Here is a 16,460-nt window from a genome sequence, read left to right as displayed (position 1 = left end):
ATGAACAATACTTATCCTTAATATGTGTGACATATTCTATTTTCCCTTTTCATCCCTTTTCCTTCCTTCTTTTCCTCTGTTCCTCCCTTCCTTTCTCTCCTTTTCTTTTTAATAAAAAAATGCTGATTGGCACTCATAAAATTGTTATTGTCCACTCAATAGTTTGAAAAATATTGCTTCAAAGTAGGCAAGTTGTGTTTTTTTTTTAAGTCTTGATATTCATGTTCTTTGGTCTCCCATTGTTTTTAAAGAACCGAGCCTCGACCATAGGGCTCTAATTCCATTGCCTGTTTTGGTAAAATCATTAGGAACTAACTTTTGTACTCTACTAGTGGCATATAATCTATTAATAACATCATGTATTAAATGCTTAATTGTGCCAGATGTTGTGTTAAATGCTTTATATATATTTGTCATGAAAATTTTTTCATATAATCCCTATAATTACCCTTGAGGTAGAAACTGTTATTATACCCATTTTTATAGTTGATGAAATGAGGCTCAGAGTCGTATATCAACTTTCCCAAGAGTAACAGTAAATGGTAGAGGCCGAATTCAAATCCAAGATGATTTGACTCAATGACCATGCTCTTTCTCTCAACTCTAATAATTTCTTAATTTTGGCATTAAAAAAATAAGTGCCAAGACAAACAGACTTGGAATTGCCACATATTTTTAATAATGTAAATGGAAACGTCTTGATAAAATAATTATTACTCTGTAAAGAAATATAGAAAAGACAGGAAGAAAGAAAGAATAGAAGAAAGAAAATAATAAACCTCTCTTTCCAGAGCTGTGACTAGAAAAACCTGCTGCTCTATTTAAATTTTGTAAATGAAATCTTGTAAAAGTCTTCTTTTAAGGAAAAAGCCAGGTATTCATGGAATTACATCTTATGCTACAGGACAGGATATTTTAGCAAGTCAGAGGAACTCAAACATGAATGAGGAGTGGAATTTTCCCTTAGTTTTTTCCATAATAACTATGTTTGTTGAGGAGAAAGACGGAGGAAAAAATGACCACCGTGCTTGGTTTTGAAGAAAAACCTGTTTATATGTGTAGTACATTGGATAAATTGTTTGGGATCATTTTGGCTATGCAGAAATGTGACCACTGAAATTCTTAAGCAAGGTGTGAGGCTATCAGCTCCATGAAACTAAGTCAAATAAGAATGAGTATTTGTGAAAGTAATTCACTTACCTCATTTTTCCACTGTCTCTCTGTAAAAAGGAAATATTTTAGAAAGAAAATAATGGGTACAGTTAGTTGGCTTTTAAGACCTCTTTTTTCCTATCCTCAACCCCTGCCACATTCCTAGGTTCTCCTTCCCCTCCCCTCCCCTCCCCTCCCCTCCCCTCCCCTGCCCTCCCCTCCCCTGCCCTTCTCTTCTTTCCAGTAACTTTCCTCTCCCCCCCTTCTTTCTCCCCCCACTCTCCCTTCTACCTTCTCATCTCCTCTGCCCTTTCTTTTATTTTGCATTCTTACGTGCAATCCTTATATTCTTCATGATAACCTTTATCCTTTTATTAGAAAGATGATTCTTGAATTTTTAAGTAAGGTACAAATGGATCTTGTTTCTGCTTATTAAAATTATAACCTAGAAAAATAACATGATTTCTGCCTTCTTGTATCTCTTTCTCCCATAAACCAAACACACACTTTCAGAAGAAATGTTAAAAAATTGCCATCTACTTTGTACGTTCTTGGAAGTGAGATGTGTCTATAGTCATTGTGTGAACATTTAGGAGAAAACCAAGGATTCCACAGTGAAAATTAGTATTGACTCAGATACTTCTGCCACACTAACTATAAATGTACTTTTGTAAGCACACTTTTATACAAGGAGTTGGACTTGTTTGATATGTAATTGCTATGTGATGCTACCCCAGAGGGGAATTTGAAAGCAGGCAGGTGTGCTAGATCTAAGCCTCATTGAACTCAAGGTCAGGATTCCAAAACCAGCCTCCTCAAGCGTACTCAGAAAAGGTAGAAAAAGATGAACTTGTAGTCCAAGATACTACTACAAAAACATGCTTTGAAGTTCAGATGAAGGTAAGGATTACTTTCAGTGATGGTAAAATGTAATAATATGATCAGTAATAGGTACACGATTGAGATATGTTGATGAAACTCCCAAATAGTGCTGTAGGTAAACAGATTTGATTTATAAAAAAGGGATAAAAACACCCATAGACACATAGGTGCAACCATATTGGGCAAATACACAAATATACAAATTATGGGGCAATTTTGAGTGTTTTGTTAGAATGAAATGCAGAACAAGAAATACAACATATGCATATTCTGAATAAGGTGGGGATAAAGGAGAGCAGCATTCACTATTAGTTGGAAAAGATCAGCAGGCTATATGGTTCAGTTTCCCTGATCATCGAGTCTAAAGGAACAGAGCTAATGTTACCCTCGGTAATCATGCTAATGTGAATCTTTAGGTAGAATCAAAGCTTATGCGTTTTTAGATATGGATTCTATTTTTCGTTCAGGATTCTTCTGGATCTTAGGATCATGTAATGTTATCAAGATATCACATTTCTAAAGTACCATTGGTTCAGTTCTAGTAGCTCCTAAGGTAACCAAAATAAATGAATTTTTATGATGGAGCAAATGCAGCAAATATTATGAATTTGATTTTTATGTGGAAGTTAATTTTGTTTTCTATACTTTAGGCTTTAACTTTGGTGAACTTTCTTGGTCACAAGGAGGAATTGGTTGAGAGAAAGTGGACATATTACCAGCAATTTATGATCTGCTTACGCAAATATCATCCACACTCTTTATTACTTTTAATTTCACTGTTTGTCCATTCAGCTATTTCTAACAAAGAAAGATACTTCACTTTTCACTGGCTTCAACCTATTATTAAATAGTTCCATTATATATTTGAGGAGTGCATGCTTATGTGTACACAATGTCAGAACAACTCCATAATAACAACCCGCTTTAGGACATAATCTCTGGGTTGTATGTGTTTCAGGGTAAGAGGGATGGAAAAGAACTAACATTTATTGAGTACCTGCATATGTTATCTCATTTAATTCTTGCAAGAACTCTGAAGTGGCATTTACATTTGGATAAATAAACTATTAGGAATAGGAAACACCCCTATTGAAGATCAAAATTGCCACAGATTCTTATTTAAAGGACAACACTTTGAGAAAATGCCGCCCAGCCAGCATGGCTCAGTGGTTGAGCATCAACCTGTGACGCAGGAGGTTGAGGTTCGATTCCCAATCAGGGCACATGCCCGGGTTGCAGACTCGATACCCAGCAGGGGGCTTGCAGGAGGCAGCCGATCAGTGACTCTTATCATTGATGTTTCTATCTCTCCTCCCTTCCTCTCTCTGAAATCAATAAAAACATTTAAAAAATGCCAATTTATCCTTGCCATTATAATGGGCTGAAATGAGAAATAAATGAGCTATAGAGATATGTGAGAAAATGTGAATGATAAGACATGAACCATTACCATTTGCCTCACCTCACAGTGAATTTTTGGACATAATGCATCTAAAAGAGGAAACATCACTGTAATCATTGTGACTTTATAAAATGCTATCTCAGAAAAGACAAAAATTCACTCTTTTGCTCAAGTGAGGAAACACTTGTTCTAATAGACTTTCATGTATATTGACTAGATAAGGGAGCCTTGGTAGAACCACTGGCATAAACAATAAACTATTTTTAACATGTTCATTTAATTTGACTCCTGGAAAAGGGATCTTTGACGATTAAAAAAATATGTCCTGAAATGATATTTTCAGTTTTTATTTCTGTCCCACTTTTATTTCTGTCCCAGTTTTATTTATTGCTGTTCCACTTTAAGTTTAATTAGATAATAATTACCAATTTTTAAACAAAATACTAAAAGAGTAGGTGAGGTACATGTTTTAAAAAACACAGAGAAGCTATATTTTTCCTTACTTTAAAGATTTGTGGAGATTTTGTCAAACACCTAGCACTGTGGTTGATTTATAATAGGTCCTCAATAAATATTGAAATGAAATGTGGAAATAAACATGTGAATGTTCGTTTATTCCTTTTTTATTTTTAAATTATTATTGAATTTATTGGGATGACATTGGTTAATAAAATTATACAGGTTTCAGGTGCTTGTATTGTGTGTTCACCACCCCAAGTCAAGTCTCTTTCCATCACCACTTATCCCCCCTTTAGCTTCTTCTGCCGTCCCCCACCCCCTTTCCTATTTATTCCTTTTTAAATCAACAGACATTTACAGAGGGTATAATATGTTCCAGATAGACACATTTGAGATTTAAATGTGAATAGCATACTAAAGCCCCCCTTTAACCAGCTTAAAAACCTAGACAAGAGACAGGTAAAGAGAGAAATTATAACACGTTAGTCTTAGAATTATGTTATGAAAGAAGTAAGAAAAATAGACATTTGAAATTTGCTGGGGGAGAGTTGAGAGAAGGCTTCATTGAATAGGTTAACATTTGAGCTGCTTCTTAAAGGAGAAATGGGGATGTGGGGATAAGATATTCTAAGCTGAGGGTACAGCATTTGTAAAAGTACCTGGATGTTGAAAGGGCCTGCTATGTTTTGAGAATTGTAGAAATTCAATATCATTGCCATGTGTGGAGCAGAGCGGAAGGAAAAAGAGATTAGACTGGAAAAAACATTTGAGAGTTTGAGGTGGTGCAGTTGTTTTCTGATATGAACCTGGAAAATGTTTAATTTCAGCTAATTAATTTTAGCAAGATGGAGATTTTTCTAGGATATAAAACATTTTATTAGAATCTCCATGATATACCTTTTAGTGCCTTTACTTTAGAGTATGAGATACTAAGCTGTTAAAGTGATGAAGTTACAGAGGGTGTGATGTGATATGAAAGGAGTTTGGGATAATGCATTAAAAAAGTGTTAGTCACTTTTCCTTGAAATTGTCCTTTTAGAGTTGCTTTTTGAACTTACCTATACCTTGTCAGCTAATTAACTTGCTAGACAACTTGTAGGTCAGTCAAATGGATTTACTTCTAAATTCTAAGACGTGAAGGCACTGAGTGCTAGCATAAGTACAGTTTATTTATGGTAATAGTTTTTATTTCTGTTTTTAAGAGAGAAAGAAGGTTATGCAAAAATACGTAAGTGCATATCATCTCACTAGCTTCATGAAATGCTAGCTGGGTATATCTTTGTTTTCTTCATTCTGTGAGCTGCTTCATATATACATACACTTGTTCTCTGTGTACTACTATATATGCTTTTAGACTTTATTCTAGATACAGGTTTCATTTTTACATATGGAGAAGCTCAGACTTTACAATGTTATTTATTTGTTTGTTTATTTATTTTATTCTAGAGAAACACCTCAGAGGTTTCAGACTTGACTTTAGAGGAATTATAGTTCCTTTAACTTTAAATTGCTTTGACAGGTCACTACCAGATTATAGAGAGCATGATGTGCTTTCCAAGTTGAAAAGTTTTCCAAGTAATAGCAGCAGTGAAAATTGTCAGAGAAACAACTAATTAATCTCTGCTCCTTTACAGCTGTTTAATGCAATGCATAACTAAAAGTCCTGTTAAATTAATTAATGATTTCAATTATGAACTTTTCTCCAAAATGTTATGATTCATATAAGGCCGATAATGCAGTGACCTGAGAGTGTGAAATTTGTGTTATGAAGAGAGTCGCCAGTTAATTGATTCACAAATTATTTAAAGTTTGTTGCACCCAAGGGAGTGCTCAGTTTCACGACAGTCATTTCTTAAAGTGTACAAACTCCTTTTTCACCTTAAGAATGTCTTCAGTTATTTAGCACAATGAAGCACCAGCATGTTTCTGGGGCTGTGAGTAATCTGAACATTTATGATTTAGAATTCGTAGGTGAATATGTGGAGATTAAATCTGTGATGGAAGGAAAGTTTAGCAAATTATCAGTGATTCTTTTGTGGCAATTTCTTCATTGTGTTTACTTTAGTAATTTTAAATACTTTTCTAAATATCACCCCTTATTTTTTTGCATTTGTTATACATCGAGCATATTTCATATTGAAGTAATATAATTAGGCATTCTTAAGAAATTTTGAGTGAATAAATAACACAATAGAAATTGTTTTGATAATTGGTGTTTGAGACATTTGGATTGCTGGTAGGTCTAAAATGCCAACCTGGAGCTGGCCAGAGAAGGAGCTGACTTCTCAATGTAAGAGTGTTAATTTCTATAGGACACCTTTAGTCTTTTTTATAGTATATAGGAAAAAATTAAGAAAGTCATATATACTTGCTTCCAGTCTGGTTATTTTACCCATAACTTAAATAACAAATAAAAATGTACACAAGGAGAAAGGAGGGAATCAATAGTATCATTAATATTTTATAATACATTTATTAAAGTTTCATTAATGTTTCTATGCTGGGCTTGGGCTGATTTCAGAGTGGATGATATGACCATAAGTGAAAACCATTTTTTGACTGCCCACAGCTAGCTGAGGTGGGAAGGGAAAGAGGTGATACAGGCGAGGGTCTTTAGCAGGAGGAGAAGGAATCAGGGAGGTCTCTGGCCATTGAGTGGTGGCTGCATTGTCAGTAGGCTGTGTAATCTTGTCTGCTCCATACACATATTTGGACTTAATGAATAGCTAAAAAGTCTAGTGCTTTTAGGGTGGTTGAACAATATCCTTATCAGTTTCACTCCAATTTGATAGGTAGTGTAAGAAGGATAATATAAAAACATATTTTGTCTGCTAGCTCTGAATTGGTAAGTGTGTTTAGAGGATGGAGCAGGAAGCTTGTATTTTGAACAAACACTATGTTTGCAAATTTTACTTCTGGTGACTCTTATGTTTAACTTTTCTCATTTTTTTTTTGACCCAAGAAAATTGCCCAGAGAGAAGACAAATAGAGGAACAGTATTATTAAAAATAAGTTTATCTTTGTTAAACTTGCTTCAGGGCAAAAAGAAATTGACTTGAAAGGGAAGTAAATTTATACTAATTTTTGTATTGTAGGAAGTGTACTATTTCAGACACTGACTGACTGCTTCTGTTTTCTAAAATTAAGGAGCCTATAATCTCAGCACCATTAACAAGTGCTGTCATTCAGATACACAGTGTCTGGCTGATTTAAATAAAATGAAATGAAGATAGTTGTTTCTGGTCCCTTGGCTTCACTCATTGCCATAAACATATGCTCTGCGTCCCGCTTCTTTCCATCTTATTTATGACTTTAATTTGTTGTGTGGGCTGCGCTAGAAATTAAATTTAATATAATTCTCCAAGGGACCCTGTCATATAATAACATGGTAATTTCTGTGTATCCTTTTGAAAAATGAGGAAATTAATTCTTCCTGACATGTTCTAATTATTCCAGTGTGAACGGCAAATCCGTTTTTCCTAGCCCCTGAAGTGTTATAGGCAAATGGCTGGTGTTCAAAGCTGAGGTGCTAATGCTGACCAGCAGTGCGTTTAATTTGAAACATGAGCAGACACCTTTCAACACACCTTTGTAATATTGGAGTACTTTACAGAAATTAATTCACTACTTATTTGGCAGCTTAGCCTTGGGGTTATGTTTTTTTATTCACCAATACTATAGGCATGTTGGCATAACATTTCCTGTTTCCTTCAGTGCCTGGTGTCTATGTATGGAACTGAAAGTGTGCAATGGATAGTTCAAGTGCATGAATGAAAGAGAATCCACACACTTCAGAAATATCAGTCATATGCCAAATTGTGTTTACACTTTATAGAGAGGTGTAGTCAAGTCTTGAATGTTAACTTAATTATAGTCTATGGGTAACAGCTTTAACTGAAATTACAGAGTGTAGAAATTATCGGGACAATCTTGCTGTGAAAAGACTACTATCCACTCTGCTGCCCTGCTGTAAATTTTAGTTGTGGAAATTGAGTTTATTACATGGGGAATGATGCCATGAAAGTCAGTTTGTGAATAAAATTTGTGAATAGAAATCTCAAGCTCTGAACTCTGCGTGGAAGGAAGTAGTTATACCTTGGGAGATAAAGGATTTAAACCATTTTTTGGGTGCTGTTGGCCATGTGAAGCAGGTGACTTATTCATTCGGATCATTAGGACGTATTTATAGAATATTTATGTAGTATTTTTTAGTGGAATAACAAAAAGAAGTTCCTGACACTTGGTCCTTTATCTGTAATCTTAATTGTAAAACCAGCTATGGTATACATTTCTCTAATCCGGTCAGTCACTTGTGTCAGCCCTGATACAGTTCCTTTGTTTCTGTGAGCAGTTGATAAATGCCATTACATATTGGCCATTTATTGTTATAATTAACAAGAAAAATGAATGTATGGGATCCTACTTAGAAGGAAGAAATACAATTAAACTTAAAAGAAGTAGAATTGTGTTTGGAGTAGCGATAATCAAGGCTCTGTTTATCTATTTTTGTATCTCTCTATTACATTACCTTTAAATTTTAACTTAAATGGGAGAAATGAGAATGGTAGTAAATAATTATTCTGATAAATAGGATTAATATTTTCTGCTGACTATTCAGCTGCTAGATAAAATGTTATTCTTTTCATCAATCTAGTGGGGGCTACTGTCAGATTTAGATTATGGATAGGAGGGAACATACTTGAGACTTCCCTTATACTAAACTGATGGAAAAAGTGGGCTTCTTTTGGCTTGAAACTGGGGAGAAAAGACTTGGTTATCCTGCCCTGGCCGGTGTAGTTCAGTGGTTAGAGTGTCGTCCTGTCCACCAAAGGGTCTCCGGTTCGTTTCCTGGTCAGGGCGCATACCCAGGTTTTGGGTTTGATTCCTGGTAGGGGTGTGTACGGGAGGCAGCCAATCAATGTTTCTCACATTGATTTTTTTCTCTCTCTCTCCCCCTCTTTCTTTCTCTAGAATCAGTAAAAAAACATATTCTTGGGCGAGGATTAAAAAAATAAAGAATAGAAGAAAAAAAGACCATAGAAAATAAAAAATGACTTGGTTGTCCCATCCTAGACAATAGACTGTATATGTTGCTCAAAATTACTCCAATCTCTACTTTGGTCATCCCATGGTGCTCTCCCTGTGTCTGTGTGTCTTTACATGCCTGTCTTCTGATGAGGACACCAGCCATATTAGATTAGGAGCATACTCTATTTCAGTATGATCTCATCTTAATTTAATTTTATCTGCAACTATGTTTAAAGAAAGTTACAAGGGTTCCAAGATATTGATCCCTCCATTCTTTAGGGTGTCAAATAAAGTTTGGGTTGGTTGTAGCCCTGGGCCAAGCACTTCTTGCCATTAGCATCCTTGAGAGTTTCCTCCAACATGCCATACAAATATTAACATTTAATCTGTGTGCCATGGAATGTAAAAGATGGGGAGCACTTATGGGTTTACAGAGGTATATAAATTGTCCTCACCCTCTAGGAGATTATAATCTGGCTGGAAGGTATTGTCAATATATGAATGATTTAGAATGGAAGCCAGTGTATGATAAATGCCAAATAAGAGACCGGAGATGACTTTAAGGGATAGGTTGAATTGATATTGGCTATGAAGTCTGGGTAAGCCTTTTTTTTTTTTTTTTTTAATATGTTTTTATTGATTTCAGAGAGAGGAAGGGAGAGGGGGAGAGAGAGAAAGAAACATCAGTGATGAGAGTCATTGATTGGTTGCACACCCCCTACTGGGGATCAAGCCTGCAACCCGGGCATGTGCTCTGACCAGGAATCGAACCGTGACCTCCTGGTTTATGGGTGGACGCTCAACCACTGAGCCATGCTGGCTGGGCTGGGTAAGCTTTCATAAGGGATGAAGAAACATTATAGGCAGGAAGTAAGGCATGACTCAAGTTACGGGCTTGCAAAAATATGAGGTATTTTCAAGAGTGTGAAGTAGGGCATTGTTATTAAGAGGTTTTATATAGGAAAGTTATGGAAGATTTAGAAAAGTGGGTTGGGGTCAGCTATTGAAAATGATTTAAAGGACTGGGATCATGTCTTAAATATTTTAGGTCATCTATAAGTCTGAGGATGTAGCTTGCATATATTAAGTGTGCAGTAAAATAATTTTGACCAATTGGCTGACTGAAACCTTAAAACTAAGAAATGGTAAAATAAAAAAAAGAAGAGAAAAAGAATAGCATATTCTAATTTAGGTCTAATATGATTAGTGGCTATTTCTAATGATCCAGAGGTTGCTTATTAACTCCTGATTTCTTAGTTATTTTAGGTATTTTATGTTTCTCTTTCTTAATGTTTACCTTTGGCTTGTTTAGTTTAGTAATAACAGAAGCTGGCTAATCAGTAGATCTTGAGCTAGTTTGACAACTGAGTAATATTACTGAGGTGGGAGAGAAGGACAATGACAGTTGTTTAAAAGCATGTTCTGGGGGGAAAGGGGAGGTGGGAGGGAACTCACTGAGAACTAAAATGCTAACCAAAATGTTAATTATCTCACCTTTTCTACACCAAATTTCTTCATCTTTAAAATGAAGTGTTGAAAAAGATTTCCTATTTGGGCCCTTCTAGATCAAAAATTCTATAATTCTATAGCTAATAGACTGTATTATTACATACTTCATATTCTTAAAGGGAAGCCTGCATACAGATTTCATGCTTTGGCTGTTACCCTATGAGCTGGTGTTTTATGTGTATATCTTTATATGAAGACAATTTAAAGATCATTTGGAATTTGCAAAATATATAAAATTAAGCAATTAAAAATAAGTATGTTGTAAGGTTAACTTTTCAGTTCTTAAAACCATAACCTTCTTTTGAAGAAATTAAATTTGAATACGTCTAAAATCATGTGATTTTAACAGAAATTAATATACATGTGCAAATTTTTTGTACTCTGCATAATTATTGGTATTCATGTCTTTATTTTTAATCAATAGTTATTTCTTTTCTATTGCACTAGAACATTGAAGAAGTAATTCTTGCAGTTTCATCAGCTGTGCAGATAAGTTCTCAATAACAACTAAGCTTCAAAGTGGTGAATACTGTTATTTATCTTACATATTGGACAATGAAGCTGTATAATAATTACATAGTTATGGCAGCTGGGTCCAAATGCAAGTTAGATTGTTATTGTCTAATATATAAACCCGAGCACTAAAAAGCACCCAGGAAAGAGGTAAATGTAGCTTTAAATAGTCATGACTACCACTTTTTCTGCCCCTGAGTTTATAAATTAAACTATAGTATTTTTCTCTCAAGTGAGTATTTGTAATGTTTAATTTATATAGACTAGAGAGAAAGACAAATATTTGATCTAGTTTTCTATTCGCTCACTCACAAAACATGTTTTGAGCACTTGCTTATGACCAAGTGTTCTGCTAAAGACTAGAGATCCAGATCTATACAGGACAGGTTTTTTATGTCAAAGAGAGGACGGGTGAGAGGGGGAGACAAGATAGACACATAAACAATTATAGTACAATAGGATATCTGATGGTGAATATTTATATAAAGTGGTATGAGCAAACAAGAAAAGAAATTAATATTAAAAGGAGAGCTGTAAAGGAAATTTGTATTGAAGCAGTGAGTTTGAGTCAGGTATTGACAGAGGAGTAGGTTAAGGAATGGAAGCCCCATGACGGCCAAGTCTTTGTCTTGCTCACTCTTCTCTCTCTCATGCCCACTACAGTGCCAGGCACAAAATTAGTATTTTTAGTAACTATTTTTGAATGTTGACTCAGTAGGGGGAGGGGAGATACAAGATTTAAAAAGAACCATTCCCAGAAATAGGAAAAACATGGGCAAGTGCATGAAGACATGGAAAATCACGGTATACGTAAAGACTTATGATTAACTTTTCATGGCTGGAATGAGGGAGTACCGAGCATGCACGTTGGAGTCACATGCATCAGAATTTCAATCTTGACTTCGTCTTATACTACGTTTATGAACGTGGGTAAAATGCTGAGCCTCAGCTTTCCTACTTTTAAATATAACTAATAATATTGACTTATAATGTTACTCTACAGATTGCCTGGCAAATGGGCAGCACCAAATAAATTACCAAAACATTATTACTTTTTAAAAGGAAGTGGTAGGTCTAAGATTGGAAGAACACCTCTGGTGAAAATCTTGAAGGCCTTTGTGTCATATTTAGGAGTTTGAACTACCCAGTAGGTGATTGGGAGCTATTAAATTTTAGTTTGCTATGAAACATTAGCCACAAAGGACTCTGGGAAAGGCATTTAGTAGCATATAAACCGTACTTTGTCCTTTTCATAGTGTCCTATTACTGTCTCACAACCTCAGCATTCCCCATCCTGCTCATACTGTGGAGTTATTTGATGTTCACTCCAAACAGGGAACAGCATGAATTTATCAACTTGGTTGATAAATGTCCTTCCTCAAGTCTCCTTAGATTAGGAGGTGGATTAAACAGCACACAGCAGGAAACCAAAAATTCAAAAACCAGGAATGAAATAATGGAATTGGATAGATGTTATTTACAGGACTACTATATTAATGACCTAAAATATAACTAGAAATGGCAGTGGATGATCATTGGTTGATAATTGAAAGTTGATTGCATTTTTATAGGTCATGTTCCCAATCTGGCTGACCCAATAAGGTCTTTTAATAAATTCGAGAGTTTATCCCTGTAACAAAACCTTCTTGCACTGTATCTTCCATATCATATATTCACAATTACACTAGTTGTTTAATGTTATAATTTATATTTCAGTTGACATATGAGCTTTTACTCCTTTAAAGGTCTTGAAGGGCTTTTTTCTTCTTCCATCTGGTAAAGAGGAGGGAAAATCATGTGTGGATGTGTTTTGTTAATGAACCCCCCCACACCTCTTATTTGCTATTGTTAACATTTTCAGAGTGGAAAAGAGCACAGATATTGCCTCTCTTAGTTATTTCAAGTGAAAGTTTTGATGAGTCTAGCTTTGGCAGTCCAGTCTGGCTCAAGAAGGTTTATCTAGGGAGAAAATAATTTTTTAAAAAAGGCCTTGACATGTCATTTTTGAGTCCTGAAACAGAAATTATATTCTTTAAGCCTTGCAATATTAGACGATTGCTGGCGGTGTAGCAGGCCATCACAGAATATCTACTGAATAAATGGCTTAGATATTTGAATCATGGATTGGAATGAAATGCACTGGGATCTAGAGTTCATGGGAGAAGAGTAGTTTGTTAAGAATTGGCAGAAAATAGCTACTACTGAGGTTTTCTAAATCAGTATTTCTCCAAGTATGATTTGAGTACCACTAACTGGATTAACTAACTGGATTTGGATATTTGTTAAAATGCATATTCTTGATGCCCCACCCCAACTCTAGAAGTCCAGGAATTTTCATTTAAAGAAATTCTACAGATGATATTCTAATCACCACAAAGAATGAGAACCATGGTTCTAGAAAAGTAATTTGGTAAAGAGCTGATATTTAAAAAAATAAGACAAATGCAAAATTGATATCTGATTAAGGTAGCTTATATCACTGAATATATCTAAAATAACTCTGATATTAAAACTGACCATTTAAATGAATTTATTTTAAATTAAAAGCTCTTCACAGTAACAACATGTAAACAGCTAATTCATACATTATTTCAGTTTCACTTATAAATTTCTTTTGAATCCTTGGCTTAAAGAGAAAATTCCACAAATTCCACAAATACACTTTTGACTATGATTAACTTGATATATGCTTTTGAATTAATAACTGGAGTTCTGAACTCTTCTAAGGAGCTTTTAAATTGATGCTGATGTCTTTTCATTGTTGCTGACTCACTGGGTGGAGTTCAGATAGTTCATAAATGAAGTAGTGCTAATTAAATATTGTTATTCACTTGTATCAATCAACTAAAGTTAACTATATTTGTAACTTGATAGGAATGGAGGGATGGAAAGGGAAAGAGGTGACATGAACTCTATGTAATGAATGCCAGTTGAATACAGAGAAAGTGTAATTTGTAAGACTTGGTGGTAATTGGTTTGTTAAAGGGACTTTTGGGGAATATACTTAAATAGCAGTATATCCTTGTTTCTGGATATAATATGGTTTTACTTTCCCTCTTCTTTCTGATTCCACACCTTATTTCTTATAGAGAACTTAATGATTGCTAGAATGTAGGAAATGTCATTAGTATTTTTAATAGTAAAAATTAAAAAATTGATAATATCTTATATAACTGAATAGATTATAAGAAATTGCAAAAGTTATCTGTCATGAATACTTCACATGAAATTTGAGCTATAGTGGGCCAGTTAAACAGTAGGAATTAAGTAAATTTAAGCCATAACATTAATTTGCTTCATAAATGTTAAAATGTGTATTCTTTTTTCTTTTATAACTTCTTGTTCCATTTTGCTCTCCTTATGTTTTCTTCATCTAGTTTATAAATGTGTATATTAGTATTTTTAACCTTGTATCTTTTTTTCTTAACTATAGTTTAGACTGAAATTCCCAAAGGGTATTGGGGTTTTGCGTAATTATTATGAGATTATTTGAACTTTTATTTAAAAATTTTTCCAGCTGTATGAATTGTTTATTTAGGAAATCTGTCTGGCTTGTTTTATGGAAATTATCATCTTAAATATAGTGTCCACTATGCGCTAGATACTGTTGGAGACAGTGAAGATGTTACAGTGAATAAAAATGATCCCTGCTCTCATTAAGCTTATATTCTAGTGGTAGTGATGGCAGAGACACTCAAAAAATAACAAGCAAGTAAAATACAATAAGTTAGAAGATGATACGTACTATGGAGAAACATCAAACAGGATAAAGGAGGTAAGGAGTACTGAGGTGGGGAGTTCCTATTTTCTTGTGTAAGATACAATAAGGCTTCATGGATTAGGTGATTTTGGGGTTGAGACTAGAAAGAAAAGAAGGAACAAATCATGCAGATATGTGGGGAAGAGCATTCTAGGAGGGGAACCCATGTCCTGATGTAGAGTGAACTGGATGAATTTGAGGAATAGTAGTAAAGAGACCAGTGTAGCTGTATGGTGTGAACCATGAGGATGTGCAGGATTTAATCCACTGCAAGGGCTTTGGTTTTCACCCTGAGGAAGATGGGATACCATTGAGGATTCTCAGCCAAAAACGATCTTAGTCTGACTTTTATTTTAACTCTGGCTGCTATGTTGGATATAGACTTTATCAGGGAGGCTATGTAGGAGGATTTTGCAATCCTCCAGGTAAAAGATGATGGTGTGTTGGATGAATGAATAAAAAACTAAACAAACAGTGGTTACATGTCATTCTGAACAAATATAATGAGAACTGCTCTAGGTAGGTGAGTCTTCCCTGAGGAAGTAGCGATTGAGCCAGGATCTGAAAGAATGTTACATGCTTATTGAGTTGGTTCCAGCTCCCGACAACACTATGAATGAGTGATGTCCACAATGTCTTGTCCTCAGTAGCCCTGCTCAGCTCCTGTAGACTCATGCCTCGGGCTTCTTTTTTTTTTTGGTTTTACACAAACGCTTTATTCACAGCAGAACATCTTCCTCCATGGGTCATGTGGTCCACCCAGCCAGCCAGGACCCAAACACAAAGTCAGTGCAGCCTCCGAGCCCCTTGCTTTGACCCCAATAGCATGAGCACGTCACCCTCGCGTGCGGGGCATTTCACATTGCGGATGATGGAGGCAGCTCGTGTTGTCCCTGAATTCCACGCGCACCTGTGGGCACTGTCCCTGGGCACCGGCCCTGCCCAGCACCTTGGTGACCCTGGCTAGGTTAATAGGCTGCGCACGACTCGTGTCCATGATGGTGGCAACTGTTGGGTGGAAAGCCCTATCGCTTCTTTTATGGAGTCAATCCATCTCATAGTTAGTCTTCCTCTTTTCCTGGTGTCTTCTCCCCCCGCCCCCCAGCATTATTGTCTTTTCTAAAGAACCCTGCCTTCTCATTCATGATGTGCCCAAAGTAGTACACCTTCAGTGTTCTCATTTTTGCCTGCAGTGATGTTTCAGGCTTAATTAGCTCTAGGACCCACTTGTTCATCTTTATGGCATCCAGGGTATCAGAGATCAAAACCGTATATCAGATGAATCATTTTTTTCCCTGCCTGCCTTCTTCACTGTCCAACTTTCACATCCACACATAATAACTGGGAATACAAGGGTGTGGATTATCTTAGCCTTGGTTTCTAATGACACATCTTGCTCTTGGTGATCTTTCCCAAATCTTCCATTGCTTCCCTTCCAAATCTCAGCCATCTCTTGATTTCTGGGCTACAGCCTGCTCTAGAATTTATGACTGAACCAAGGTAAGCAAAATCTTTAACAATTTTAGTGTCTTCATTGTGTATGTTAAAGTTGTGTATTTTTTCTGTAGTCATGACTTTTGTCTTTTTTTTTTTTTTAATATATCTTTATTGATTCAGAGAGAGGAAGGGAGAGGGAGATAGAAACATCAATGATGAGAGAGTCATTGATCGGCTGCCTCCTGCATGCCTCCTGCATGCCCCCCCCTGGGGATCGAATCTGCAACCTGGGCATGTACCCTGACCGGGAATCAAACT

At 35.6% G+C, this 16,460-nt stretch overlaps 1 protein-coding gene and 1 pseudogene across 23 annotated transcripts in view; one reads left to right on the top strand and one right to left on the bottom strand.

Annotated features, from left to right (window-relative positions):
- SOX6 (SRY-box transcription factor 6) overlaps positions 1–16,460 on the top strand; it is a 514,047-nt gene that overhangs the window by 106,647 nt on the left and 390,940 nt on the right. The window contains exon 3 of one of the 23 annotated variants that reach the window (XM_016225189.2): positions 10,880–10,954. The exons of the other annotated variants lie outside the window; for them this stretch is intronic. The gene's annotated coding sequence lies outside the window, so the exon portion shown is untranslated. The remainder of the gene's footprint in view (positions 1–10,879; positions 10,955–16,460) is intronic. 23 annotated transcript variants of the gene reach the window in all.
- Positions 15,492–15,702, bottom strand: LOC107546724 (small ribosomal subunit protein eS28 pseudogene; annotated as a pseudogene).

Source organism: Miniopterus natalensis, chromosome 11 (genome assembly GCF_054644295.1).
Source record: "Miniopterus natalensis isolate mMinNat1 chromosome 11, mMinNat1.hap1, whole genome shotgun sequence".
In the NCBI taxonomy this organism is placed as follows: domain Eukaryota; kingdom Metazoa; phylum Chordata; class Mammalia; order Chiroptera; family Miniopteridae; genus Miniopterus; species Miniopterus natalensis.
This window is presented reverse-complemented; position numbering and strand designations above follow the sequence as displayed.